At 52.7% G+C, this 12883-nt stretch overlaps 2 non-coding genes and 2 pseudogenes across 2 annotated transcripts; all 4 read right to left on the bottom strand.

The window, feature by feature from the left end:
* Positions 1-1337: 1337 nt before the first annotated feature.
* On the bottom strand, positions 1338-1454 carry LOC145864175 (U5 spliceosomal RNA). The gene has a single exon (XR_014382757.1). It is a non-coding gene; the product is annotated as a U5 spliceosomal RNA (small nuclear RNA).
* Positions 1455-2027: 573 nt separating this feature from the next.
* LOC123740366 (uncharacterized) lies at positions 2028-2203 on the bottom strand (annotated as a pseudogene).
* A 5706-nt stretch (positions 2204-7909) lies between these two features.
* Positions 7910-8026, bottom strand: LOC123736380 (U5 spliceosomal RNA). Its single transcript, XR_006766085.1, has one exon. It is a non-coding gene; the product is annotated as a U5 spliceosomal RNA (small nuclear RNA).
* Positions 8027-8666: 640 nt separating this feature from the next.
* LOC123735203 (uncharacterized) lies at positions 8667-8836 on the bottom strand (annotated as a pseudogene).
* Positions 8837-12883: the final 4047 nt, after the last annotated feature.

Raw genomic sequence — 12883 nt, 5'->3', positions numbered from 1 at the left:
TTGGTGTCTCTCCACTCGGGCCCGCTCCGGTGTCCTGATCTTCTTTTCCTCCTCTTCCCCCATCCCCTGCTCTCCCTCCAGCTGCAGACGCGTATGACCTGTGACGAGCCGGGCAGTCCCGCCACAGGTGCGCAGACGAGCCACACCCGTGGCACGCCTTGGGCTCGTCACAGTCCCTGGCCTCGTGCTCACCCGATCCACAGAATCTGCACTTCCTAGTGCTGCACGAGGCCACGGTATGACCGTAGGCCATACAACGCCTGCAGAAAGGAGGCTGACGGGCGTAAAATAACGTCCCCCTGTCAGCCCCCAGGGAGAACATTGCAGGAGGATGGAGGTAGCCACCCAAACCCTTAGGGTCCTCCCTGAGCAAAGCCTGGAATCCCCTCCTCCCATTCCAGAAGCCCAGGGAGTCCCTGAGGAGCCTTGCTGATGATACATTGTCCATATACCTCCCGAGGAAAGACCTCACCTCCTCGTCTTTCACATGTGGGTTGTATATGTTTACTGTCACCACCCTAAAGTTGTTCCTCGCCAGGCTTGTGACTTCATAGTGGCACATAGGTCGGTCTCCTCCCACTTCTTTCGCCATCTTCATGACCTCGTCATGTCTCCCCTCTGTGTAGAAGGTTACATCAAAAGCACCCTCCACCGGGTTCCCCTGTAGACAAAAAACGTCCTTCACTGACAGTTTCAGCACTCCCATAAGGACAGTCCTCCCGAAGGTTTCTCTTCCCGATGGCTCCAGCTCCTTATCCCTCCACGCAAAACGAACTGTATTTGCTAGTCCCATCCCTGGGACCGACCTTCTTGATGGATTGAGCGCCATCTCCTCCTGGATAATTGTGCGCTCAAAAAAATAGTTAGAAAAAAAAATACTTTTCAAACAAAAAACCGTATCGCCCTCCTACCTCCGACCTTTTGACTCAGCGAGCTCTGGGGCACCTCGGTACCAAGCTTGATCTGAGCCAAAAGGCCGAGAAGCGATAACCCACAAATTGACCCCTGCACCCGCCGGGCCCCCGGGGGCCTCGGCAGACCTCATCGGTTTGGCAAAAGTTGGCTCCTCCTCACCCAACGCTTCCCTGGTGACAGGCGGGTGTGTTTTTTTTTAAAAGTCGCTAATGCGTCGTTAGGTCACTAGCTCTTTAATCCTAGTGCGACTATTTGTTCAATGCCCGGCAAATACACCAGTCATCGTCGGGCTTGAACTCAATTGCCTGAGCGACTACTTTGAGTGGAAAAAATACTCCGGTCGGTCAGCCGGCTTCAAGTCAAACGCCTGAGCAAAAAGTCTCGGCGTCATCTCTGTCAATTTCTCTTGAAACAAGATACCGGGCTCTGCCAGAAGCAAAGCCCTTCCAAAAATACGTTGAACTCGTAAGTGTTCCTCTCCACGGAAGTCTTTAGTAAAAGGCGAAAGGCTTGTGCGTAATGAAGAGAAACCAGAGTCGTATGGAAGTCAGAGGTCGGGGCCCGAGACACACACGGTGCACTCTAGGCCGGGTCCCCGCGGGTGGTCCCCGAACCCACTCTTCCAAGTTTTCGAGGGCTGTGGGTAAAAAGTCACAGACAGACAGACAGACAGACAGACAGACAGACAATCCTGGTGAAGTGATTGTATTTTGGGGGGGGGCTCAAAAACACACACACACACACACAATCCTGGTGAAGTGATTGTATTTTTTTGGGGGGGGCTCAAAAACACACACACACACACACACACACACACACACACACACACAATCCTGGTGAAGTGATTGTATTTTTTTGGGGGGGCTCAAAAACACACACACACACACACACACACACACACACACACACACACACACACACTCCTGGCCAATGTTTTATTTTATTTTTTTTATTTTTTTTTAAAGTAAAATGGCGGGAAAACGGGGGACCCCCATGAAGGGGGCTTCGCACTTGTTTCAGTTTGGATGATTCTTCTTTTTTCATTCCTTCTCTTCTTCTGCTAGCTGTTTTACATAGCTTGGTGTATTTCTTTTTCCTTGACAATGGGAGAAAAGTGTTGCACCGTTCCCGGAGGTACTGCAATACCGGGTCGATGCGTGGAGCGGACGGAGCAAGCCCCATTTCCGACTCCCTGTTCGAAAAATCCATTTAATATGTAGTCCCCCGATGGGGGACGTATCAGATATTAAACTGATAAGAACAGATTTTTTTTTTTAGAAAAAATAATTTATTACTCTCAATACCATTCATTCTTTACAAACTCATATAATTCATTCAAAATCAATTAATAATGGTATTTTAACTTATAAACAAACCAAAAACCACAAAACAAAAACTCAGGGGAGCATCATCCCTCCCCGTCATCCTACAATCTATCTTTCCCTATCTTCCCGTCCCTAATCTAAAATAACCCCAGCCCTAATCCCCCCTTCCATCTCTCCCGGGCAGCATGCTGCCCCCACTTCGTCTCCTCCCTCTTCATCCTCCCCCTCAAATCTCCTTCCACCCTCCTCACTATTCCTTCCACCCCCCAATCTCTCCCTGTCTTGACCATGTTCTGCCTGGATTCCCACAGCCCTCGCTTAAAGAGGCTCATGAGAAGCCAGAGCAGAAACCTATCCCTATCCGTCCCCTCGCTCTCCCTACACCTCTCTCTAACCTAGCCCAAGTCAAAATAAAATCCCCTCTAACCCTTCCTAACAACACCCGTGCCTTTGCCCATACTACTCCGGCAATGGCACAGTCCCAAAAGACATGGCGCACAGTCTCCTCCCTGCCACAAGAAAGCCTTGGGCAGGTGGGGGATCGCGCCAAGCTATGCCGGTACATGGTGGAGCGTACCGGCAAACACTTGTGGAGGCTCAACCAATTCAGGTCCTTGAGCCTGTTGTCTAGACCCCGCGCCTGCACTCCCTCCCAGACCACCGCCGGGATGCCCACTACAGGTGCCGGACTTACTGCCCGTCTAACCTCCTCGTACAGGTGCCTGTGATCTAAACCTACTCGGGCGACTTCAACCTCGGGGTGCGCACGCAGCCACTTGGCCGCATGGCCAAAGTGCCACGGCAGCTGTTCCGCCCGAGGACCCGTGTTAGACCACACCATTATGCTTCTCGCCTGATACGAGAAGAACACCCGCAGGAGGTAACCGGACGGGTGTAGTACTGGCTGAGCAAGCTCCGTCAACAAAAAAGAAACAAAAATTGCATCCAGCTTGAGGGGGAGATGTGGTACCCCCCTACCTCCCTCCCCGATGGGACAGATCATGCGTGCCCTGGCGACCCACTCGTACCTGCCACCCCACATGAACTGAAACACCAGCCTCACTAGAGGCCTCCTCAGACTAGCCGGCAATGGGTAGATGTACGCCAAATACAATAGAGATGGCAATACATCCACCTTGAGAACCAGGACCTTGCCTAAAAAGGACAAAGACCTAGCCCTCCACATCGCTAGCTTCTTCTGTACCACTGCGATGCCCATGTTCCAGTTCAGCGTCGCTGAGCCCGAGGTCTCAAAATGGACCCCGAGTATCCTCAGGGCCCCGTTACAGAGAGATAACCCTCCGGGCACATCCGTCCTACCACTCCATCTTCCGAAAAACTTAACGGAAGACTTCGCGTGGTTAAGAACCGCCCCCGACGCTCGGGTGAAGTCCCCAATAATGGCAAGGGACCTTGTCAGGCACGAGTCCTTGCAAAGCAGCAAGGATGTGTCGTCGGCGTACTGTGTCAACTTGACACGGAGACCGCCACTTCCAGGGATCAGCAAGCCCTCCACCCCTGTGTCTGCCCTAATGGCAGCCCCCAGAGGCTCCATGTACAGAACGAAGAGGAGAGCCGAGAGCGGGCATCCCTGCCTGACCCCAGACGAGAGGTCAAAAACGTCACCTAAGTGACTGTTTACACTAACTCGGCACCCTGCTCCGACATATAATGTACGGATCCATCCTATAAACTTCTCCCCAAATCCTAATCTACCTAACACCCTGAATAGAAAGGATCTATTCACGCGATCAAAGGCTTTCGCCTGATCTAGCGCTGCTACCATTAAAGGCAGCCCCCTATCTTCTACCCAAGCGATGGAGTCCCTGATCAACTGTAGGTTCCATCTGATCGAGCGACCCTCTACCCCGCACGTCTGATCCTCATGGACGACGTAGGGAAGGGCTGTGCGCAACCGGTCCGCTAAAACCTTTGCAAGTAGCTTGTAATCTACGCACAGCATGGTCAACGGCCGCCAGTTGCCAAGGTCAGTTGCTTCCCCCTTCTTATAAAGAAGTGACAGCACACCGACCGCCATTGATCCCCCCGGGACCCCCGTCTCAAGGATGGCCTTCAAGACTTCGAGAACCACTGGTCCAAGTATACCCCAAAACTTGAGGTAAAACTCGGCCGGCAGCCCATCCATCCCAGGCACCTTCCCTTTTCCCATCCTCCTGAGAGCGCTCTCAACCTCCTCGAGGGAGATCTGAGCCTCCATCACATCTCTAATGTCCTCCGGCAATCGCCGGGACAAGTGTTCTAAAAACACATTTCCCTGCTCTACATCTATTACCCTCTCTTTAAATAAACCTCGGAAATGATCAGTTGTTACCCTGACCATTTCCTCCGGTTTTCTAACTATGCTACCATCTTCTTTCCTCACCCCATGCATTATCTTCCTACTCTGTCTGCCCCTAACCGACTTAAAGAACATAGCGGAACAAGTCTCATTATGTTCTAGAAAGCCATTATGCGCACGCTCCAGGAAAGCTCGAGCCTTCCGCTCCTGCAGCTCCCTGAGCTGCGCCTTCAGGTCAGTGGATCTCTCCCAGTCAATCGACCCGCCGAGGTTGCCTGCCTCATACTCGAGTTCGAGCAACCTTTGGATACGATCCACCTCCCTCCTTTCCTCCCTTTTTTTCCTCTTACAATATCCTATTATAAAAGCCCTAATCCTTACCTTAACTAAATCCCACCACTCTAACACCCCCTCGCACATGGACCGGAGTCCTTCAAGCCCCCGAAAGAAACCAAAAAAGGTATCAACGAAAGCTTGCTCCTCCAGCACATCCCGATCTAATTTCCAGTACCCCCTACCGAAGAGGCAGACTGGCGACCCCACCTGCAGGAGCACCCCGTCGTGATCTGAGAAGGACACAGGCAACAGCCGCCCAGACAACTGACCCAAAGACCTAGATAGGAAAATGTAGTCCAGCCTCCGCGCAACCCCCCGGGAGTTGCGCCATGTGGGACCAGCCATTGCCGGAGTAGAGTGCAGGCCTCCATCAACCAGACCATGGCAAGCCATTAGCCCGGTGATGGCGCCTGCACTACTATCTCCCCCTACCCCTAAATCTATATTAAAATCACCCCCTATCACTAAGTGCCTATTTGTAACACACAGGGGCGTCAGACAGTCCACCATCTCCCTCCTGTCTGACGCCACCTGCGGCCCATACACCACCACTAACCTATACCTACTATCCCTAAAAGTGACATCCACCCCTATAACCCTTCCTTGCATCACAACAAACGTGCCCTCCACCTTCACCTCCCTATTTCCAAACAAAATCCCCACCCCTGTAGAATGAACCCCACCTATACCCCAAACTGACTCCCCGTTATCCCACTCCCTACTAAACCTGATGACATCCCCTCCATCCCTCAGGTGAACCTCCTGCAAAAAACAAACATCAAAACCCACCCCTTCCAAAAAACTAAAAACCGCCCTCCTCTTTACAAAATCCCTCAAACCCCTTACATTTATACTAAAAATATTAACAGAAAATGTCATTTAAAAATAATACCCTACATCAACAAAATTAAGCCCCAAAATAACAAAAAACAGGAGACTCACCCGATGCTCCCCTGCTTCATCTCATCCGGAGGGGACGTCTCCTCCTCTCCTGACGTCCCCCCGTCCTCCTCCATCTCTCCAACCCAGGATGCAGGTATGGTGTTAGGCCTTGGAGTTCCCTGCATCCTGGGTTCCCCACCAACACCCTTCGTTCCTCTCTCCCTGTAGGCTGCTGGACTGAGGTCGAGAGCAGGGGACCCCACCTCCCCAAGCAGGAGTTGAGATCCCCCCTCAGACACCCAGCCCAGCGCCACGCCCTGGGAGTCCCCCTCCACCAGATGTTGAGGGGCCGAGGAAAATAATGAGGATAAGGGCATTCTTCCCTCCCCCATCACACGCTTGGCCTCCCCCTCCACACCCCCCTCCCTCTCACAGCATGCCGAGCCCCCCCTCCTCTTCCCTTTCTTCTTTGGCGTTGGAGGCAGCGGAGAGACACCACTCCCCCTCTCCGCCAGCTCCTCCACCATTCCCCTCAACTCTTCAACGAGGGCGCTCGACATGCTGTCCCCCCACTCCTTCCCTCCTTCTGCTCCTTCTTTTGGTCCCGTCTTCTCGTCTCCCTCCATTTCTGTCACTGTTCCCTCCTCCACCTCCTCTCTCTCCACCGTCCCAGTCTCCTTCTTCTCCGCTCCTCCACCTCCTTCCACCTCCTTCCCCTCCTCTCCTTTTGTTCCGACCTTCTCTGCTCCTCGCCTCTCTCCTCTCGCAGCCTCCTTCCTCCCGTCCTCTTCCTGTGCCGTCCTTTCACCTGTGTCATTACTTTCATCCGCTCCCTTTCGTTCTCTCCTCCCTCCATCCCCCGCTCCCCCTCCAGCTGCAGAGGCGTATGACCTTTGACGAGCCGGGCAATCACGCCACAGGTGTGCTGATGAACCACACCCGTGGCAAGCCTTGGGCTCGTCACAATCCTTGGCCTCGTGCTCTCCCGACCCACAGTACCTGCACTTTCTGGTGTTGCACGAGGCCAGGATATGACCGTAGGCCATACACCTCCTGCAGAACGGAGGCTGACGGGCATAAAACAATGTCCCCCTGTCAGCCCCCAGGGAGAACATTGCCGGGGGATGGAGGTAGCCACCCAATCCCTTCGGGTCCTCCCTGAGAAGCATCTGGAACCCTCTCCTCCCGTTCCAGAATCCCAGGGAGTCCCTGAGGTGCCTTGCTGAGGAGACGTTGTCCGCGTATCTCCCCAGAAAGGCCCTCACCTCCTCGTCCTTCACATGCGGATTGTACATATTGACGGTGACCACCCTGAAATTGTTCTTTGCCAGGCTGGTCACCTCGTAATGACACAGGGGCTTTGCACCTTTCCCTTCCTTCACTTTCTTCATTACCTCCTCATGTTTCTCCTCCGTGTGGAAGGTCACGTCGTAGGCTCTCTCCATTGGGTTACCTTGTAGGCAGAGGACATCTTTTACTGCTAATTGTAGATTCCCCATCAGGATGGTCCTTCCAAATGTCTCCCTCCCAAATGGTTCCACATCCTTTTCCTTCCACGCAAACCTCACCGTATTTGCCAGTCCAATCCCCGGAACGGACCTGTTCTGTCTGTTGTTTTCCATCTTTCCAAAAAAGCTCTCTTTTACAAAGAAGCCAAAAAATAAGGATACCCGGGAAAAAAATCAACCGATTCCTAGAAAAAAAATCTTTCCTCCCTCCTGCCTTCCTTCGACCTTCTGGCTCAGCGGGCTTTGGGGCACCTCGGTACCAAGCTTGATCTGAGCCAAAAGGCCGAGAAGCGATAACCCACAAATTGACCCCTGCACCCGCCGGGCCCCCGGGGGCCTCGGCAGACCTCATCGGTTTGGCAAAAGTTGGCTCCTCCTCACCCAACGCTTCCCTGGTGACAGGCGGGTGTGTTTTTTTTTTAAAGTCGCTAATGCATCGTTAGGTCACTAGCTCTTTAATCCTAGTGCGACTATTAGTTCAATGCCCGGCAAATACACCAGTCATCGTCGGGCTTGAACTCAATTGCCCGAGCGACTACTTTGAGTGGAAAAAATACGCAGGTCGGTCAGCCGGCTTCAAGTCAAACGCCTGAGCAAAAAGTCTCGGCGTCATCTCTGTCAATTTCTCTTGAAACAAGATACCGGGCTCTGCCAGAAGCAAAGCCCTTCCAAAAATACGTTGAACTCGTAAGTGTTCCTCTCCACGGAAGTCTTTAGTAAAAGGCGAAAGGCTTGTGCGTAATGAAGAGAAACCAGAGTCGTATGGAAGTCAGAGGTCGGGGCCCGAGACACACACGGTGCACTCTAGGCCGGGTCCCCGCGGGTGGTCCCCGAACCCACTCTTCCAAGTTTTCGAGGGCTGTGGGTAAAAAGTCACAGACAGACAGACAGACAGACAGACAGACAGACAGACAGACAGACAGACAGACAGACAGACAGACAGACAGACAGACAGACAGACAGACAGACAGACAGACAGACAGACAGATAGACAATCCTGGTGAAGTGATTGTATTTTGGGGGGGGGCTCAAAAACACACACACACACACACAATCCTGGTGAAGTGATTGTATTTTTTGGGGGGGGCTCAAAAACACACACACACACACACACACACACACACACACAATCCTGGTGAAGTGATTGTATTTTTTGGGGGGGGCTCAAAAACACACACACACACACACACACACACACACACACTCCTGGCCAATGTTTTTTTTGTTGTTGTTTTTAAAAAAAATTTTTTTAAGTAAAATGGCGGGAAAACGGGGGACCCCCATGAAGGGGGCTTCGCACTTGTTTCAGTTTGGATGATTCTTCTTTTTTCATTCCTTCTCTTCTTCTGCTAGCTGTTTTACATAGCTTGGTGTATTTTTTTTTCCTTGACAATGGGAGAAAAGTGTTGCACCGTTCCCGGAGGTACTGCAATACCGGGTCGATGCGTGGAGCGGACGGAGCAAGCCCCATTTCCGACTCCCTGTTCGAAAAATCCATTTAATATGTAGTCCCCCGATGGGGGACGTATCAGATATTAAACTGATAAGAACAGATGATGATTCAAAGCTTTTATTCTAACTTTTCAAGCATTTACACAGTGAACAATTCATATGTCTTTTAACCTTTTAGTTGCCCCTATCCAAACAAAACTAGTAACAAAAAACAACCCATCAGTTTTTCAAAAACTCTGAAACCCTCTCTCTCTTGGAAGAGATGGGCAACCAACACCCTCCCACAACTTTTCTAGGGGGCTGCAGCAAAAAATCAAATACAAACACAAGCCATCAATAAACATAAGTAATCCAAAACCCCAAAAACCTACCAACCTGCCTTCTAAACCTTAACTACCTGACCAGCCCCAACCCCCCTTTCCACCGCTCTAAGGCAGCATGGTGACCCCACTTCCTCTCCTCCCTTCTTATCCTCCCTCTCAAATCTCCCTCCACTCTCCTCACTATTCCCTCCACCCCCCAGTCTGCTCCTGACTTAACCAGGCCCTGCCTGGCATCCCACAGCCCTTTCTTAAAAAGACTGATAAGCAGCCACAACAGAAAACGATCCCTACCTACCCCCCCTGCTCTCCCCACCCCTCTCTCCACCCTCACCCATGTTAAAACAAAACCCTCCTTCACTCTCCCTAGCAACCCCTGAGCCCTGGCCCACACTACTCCTGCGAAAGCACAGTCCCAGTACATGTGGCGTATTGTCTCCTCCCCACCACAAGTTGGTCTCGGGCACTGGGGGGACCGTGCCAAGCTATGCCGGTACATGATGGATCTTACCGGCAAGCACTTGTGGAGGCTTAACCAATTTAGATCCTTAAGACGATTGTCTAGGCCCCGCGCCTGTATGGTCTCCCAGACCACAGCAGGGGTACCCACCACAGGGGGCGCACAAACGGTCCGTCTGACCTCTTCGTACAGGCGTCTGTGGTCCAAACCTACTCGGGCGACTTCAACCTCGGGATGCGCACGTAGCCACTTTGCCGCATGGCTGAAGTGCCACGGCAGCTGTTCAGCCCGAGGACCCGTGTTGGACCACACCATTATGCTTCTCGCCTGGTACGAGAAAAACACCCGCAGGAAATAACCGGAGGGATGAATCACTGGATTAGCGAGCTCATTCAATAAAAACGAAACAAAAATCGAGTCCAGCTTGAGTGGGAAGTGTGGAACTCCTCTCCCTCCCTCCCCGATGGTTGAGAGCATGCGAGCCCTGGCGACATACTCATACCTGCCCCCCCACATGAACTGAAACACGAGCCTTACTAGCCCCCTCCTCATGCTCGCTGGCAAAGGATAGATGTATGCCAAGTACAGAAGGGAAGGCAGTACATCCACTTTCAGGACCAGGACCTTGCCCAAGAAAGACAAGGATCTGGCCTTCCACATTGCCATCTTCCTCTGTACCACAGCAACTCTCATGTTCCAGTTCAGTGTCGCGGAGCCGGAGGTCTCAAAAAGGACCCCAAGAATCCTCAGGGCCCCATTACAGAGAGATAGTCCCCCGGGCACGTCCGTCCTGCCCCGCCATCTGCCGAAATACTTAACAGACGACTTGGCGAGGTTAAGGACCGCTCCCGACGCGCGGGTAAAGTCTCCAATTATGGCCAGAGACCTTAGCAGGCATGAGTCCTTGCACAAAAGCAAGGTGGTGTCATCTGCGTACTGTGTCATCTTAACATGCAAACCGCCGCTTCCAGGGACCAGCAAGCCCTCCACCCCTGCGTCAGCCCTAATGGCAGCTGCCAGGGGCTCCATATAGAGCACGAAAAGGAGTGCCGAGAGCGGGCATCCCTGCCTGACCCCTGATGAGAGGCCAAACACGTCACCCAGATGGCTGTTTATGCTCACCCGGCACCCCGCTCCCACATACAAAATCTTGATCCACTTTATAAAGCGATCACTAAACCCTAACCTACCTAATACTCTGAAAAGAAAAGCCCTACTGACGCGATCAAAAGCCTTGGCCTGATCAAGCGCCGCTACCATCAGAGGTAGACTTCTATCCTCAACCCAGGCGATGGAGTCCCTGATCAGTTGGAGGTTCCACCTAATGGAACGGCCTTCCACCCCACACGTTTGATCCTCATGGACAACGTAGGGAAGGGCTGTGCGCAAACGGTCTGCCATGACCTTAGCTAGTATCTTGTAATCTACGCACAGCATGGTCAACGGCCGCCAGTTGCTAAGGTCGGCGGCGTCCCCCCTCTTGTAGAGGAGGGACAGCACACCTACAGCCATCGACCTGCCCGGGACTCCAGTCTCAAGAACGGCCGTCAGGACTTCGAGGACCACCGGTCCAAGCATACCCCAAAACTTGAGGTAAAACTCAGCCGGCAGCCCATCCATCCCAGGCACCTTCCCTTTCCCCATCCTCTTGAGGGCGCTCTCCACCTCCTCTAGTGTTATTGGGGCTTCCATCGCCTTTCTAATGTCCTCCGGCACACGCCGGGACAAGTGTTCTAAGAACACGGTACCCTGCTCTTTTTCTACTACCCTCTCCTGGAAAAACCCCCGGAAATGGTCAGTTGCCACCCTGACCATCTGCTCCGGCTCCCTAACCACCCTACCCTGTCCATCCCTCACCCCATAAAAAACCTGTCTTATCTGCTTTTCCCTAACTGATTTGAAAAACACTGCAGAGCAGGTCTCATTCTGCTCTATAAACTCAGAGTGTGCGCGCTGCAGGAAAGCACGGGCCTTCCGCTCGTGCACCTCCCTGAGCTGAGCCTTGAGGCTGGTAGCGTGCTCAACGTCCATCGAAGTACCGAGGTTACCAGCCTCGTACTCAAGATCGAGTAAACGTTGGAGCTGCTCCACCTCCCTTCTCTCCTCTCTCCCCTTCCTCTTACAAAAACCAATAATAAATACCCTAATTCTTACCTTAACTACCTCCCACCATTCCAAAACCCCTCCGCACATTGGCCGGAGACCCTCAAGCCCCCGAAAAAAAACAGAAAAAACATTTACAAAAGCCCGCTCCTCCAGGATATCCCGGTCGAGCTTCCAGTACCCCCTACCGAAAAGGCAGACAGGCGCCTTGACCCGAAGGAGTACCCCGTCGTGATCCGAGAAAAACACAGGCAGCAGACGCCCAGACAAAAGCCCCAAGGATTTGGGTAGAAATACATAGTCCAGCCTCCGCTCGACCCCCCGAGAGTTACGTCACGTGGGACCTGCTAGCGCCGGAGTAGTGTTAAGGCCTCCATCCACCAGACCATGGCTTGCCATAAGTCCGGTGATGGCCCCCACGCTACTATCCCCTACCCCTCCTAATTCTACATTAAAATCCCCTCCCACTATCAAAACTCTGTTTGTGGCACACAGAGGTGCCAGACTCTCCACCATCTCCCTTCTCTCTGGCACCGTCTGTGGCCCGTATACCCCTATAATCCTAAGTCTAAAATCCCCTAACGTTATGTCCACCCCCAAAACCCTCCCCTGCATTGCAACGTACGTGCCTTCCACCTTCACCTCCCTAGTCCCAAACAAAATCCCAACCCCTGATGAGTGGACACCCCCCACACTCCACACCGACTTCCCTTTTACCCACTCTTTTTTAAACTGCTCTACATCCCCCCCATCCCTTAAATGTACCTCCTGCAAGAAACAAAAGGTAAAACATATGTTTGATAAACAACTAAAAACAGCAGTTCTCTTTACAGTGTCCCTTAGACCCCGAACATTCATAGTCATTATTTGAATGTTTGCCATGGTTGCACATTTAAAAAAGAAAAATCAACCAGGTGCAGGGTTCAAGTACTCACTCTGTCTGGTGGGTAAAGGTCCTCATCGATCATGGACGCTGGACCAGCAGCCCCCGAGGCCCCCCCAACCCTCCCACCCCCCATACCGTCCTCCTGAGAACCCCATGACGCAGGGAAGGGGTTGGGGATGGGGGGTCCCGGCGTCCCAGAATTAACCTGAGACACCCCATCCCCATCTGGCAAAAACAGCCCCGGGGACGACAGGTCCGCGTCCATCCGGATGATTGGGAGAGATGGACCCCGCGAGGACAGGGAAGACACCTCGGCAGTACTGACCATCTCCCCAACCCCTCGTACATCCACGGACAAAAACCCTTGACCCGCTACCTCTGAGGCCTCCCCATCCAC

The sequence above is a fragment of the Salmo salar genome, chromosome 25 (genome assembly GCF_965601325.2).
Source record: "Salmo salar chromosome 25, fSalSal1, whole genome shotgun sequence".
Taxonomy (NCBI): domain Eukaryota; kingdom Metazoa; phylum Chordata; class Actinopteri; order Salmoniformes; family Salmonidae; genus Salmo; species Salmo salar.
The sequence above is the reverse complement of the archived record's forward strand: the minus strand, read 5'-3'. Positions and strand labels throughout refer to the sequence as shown.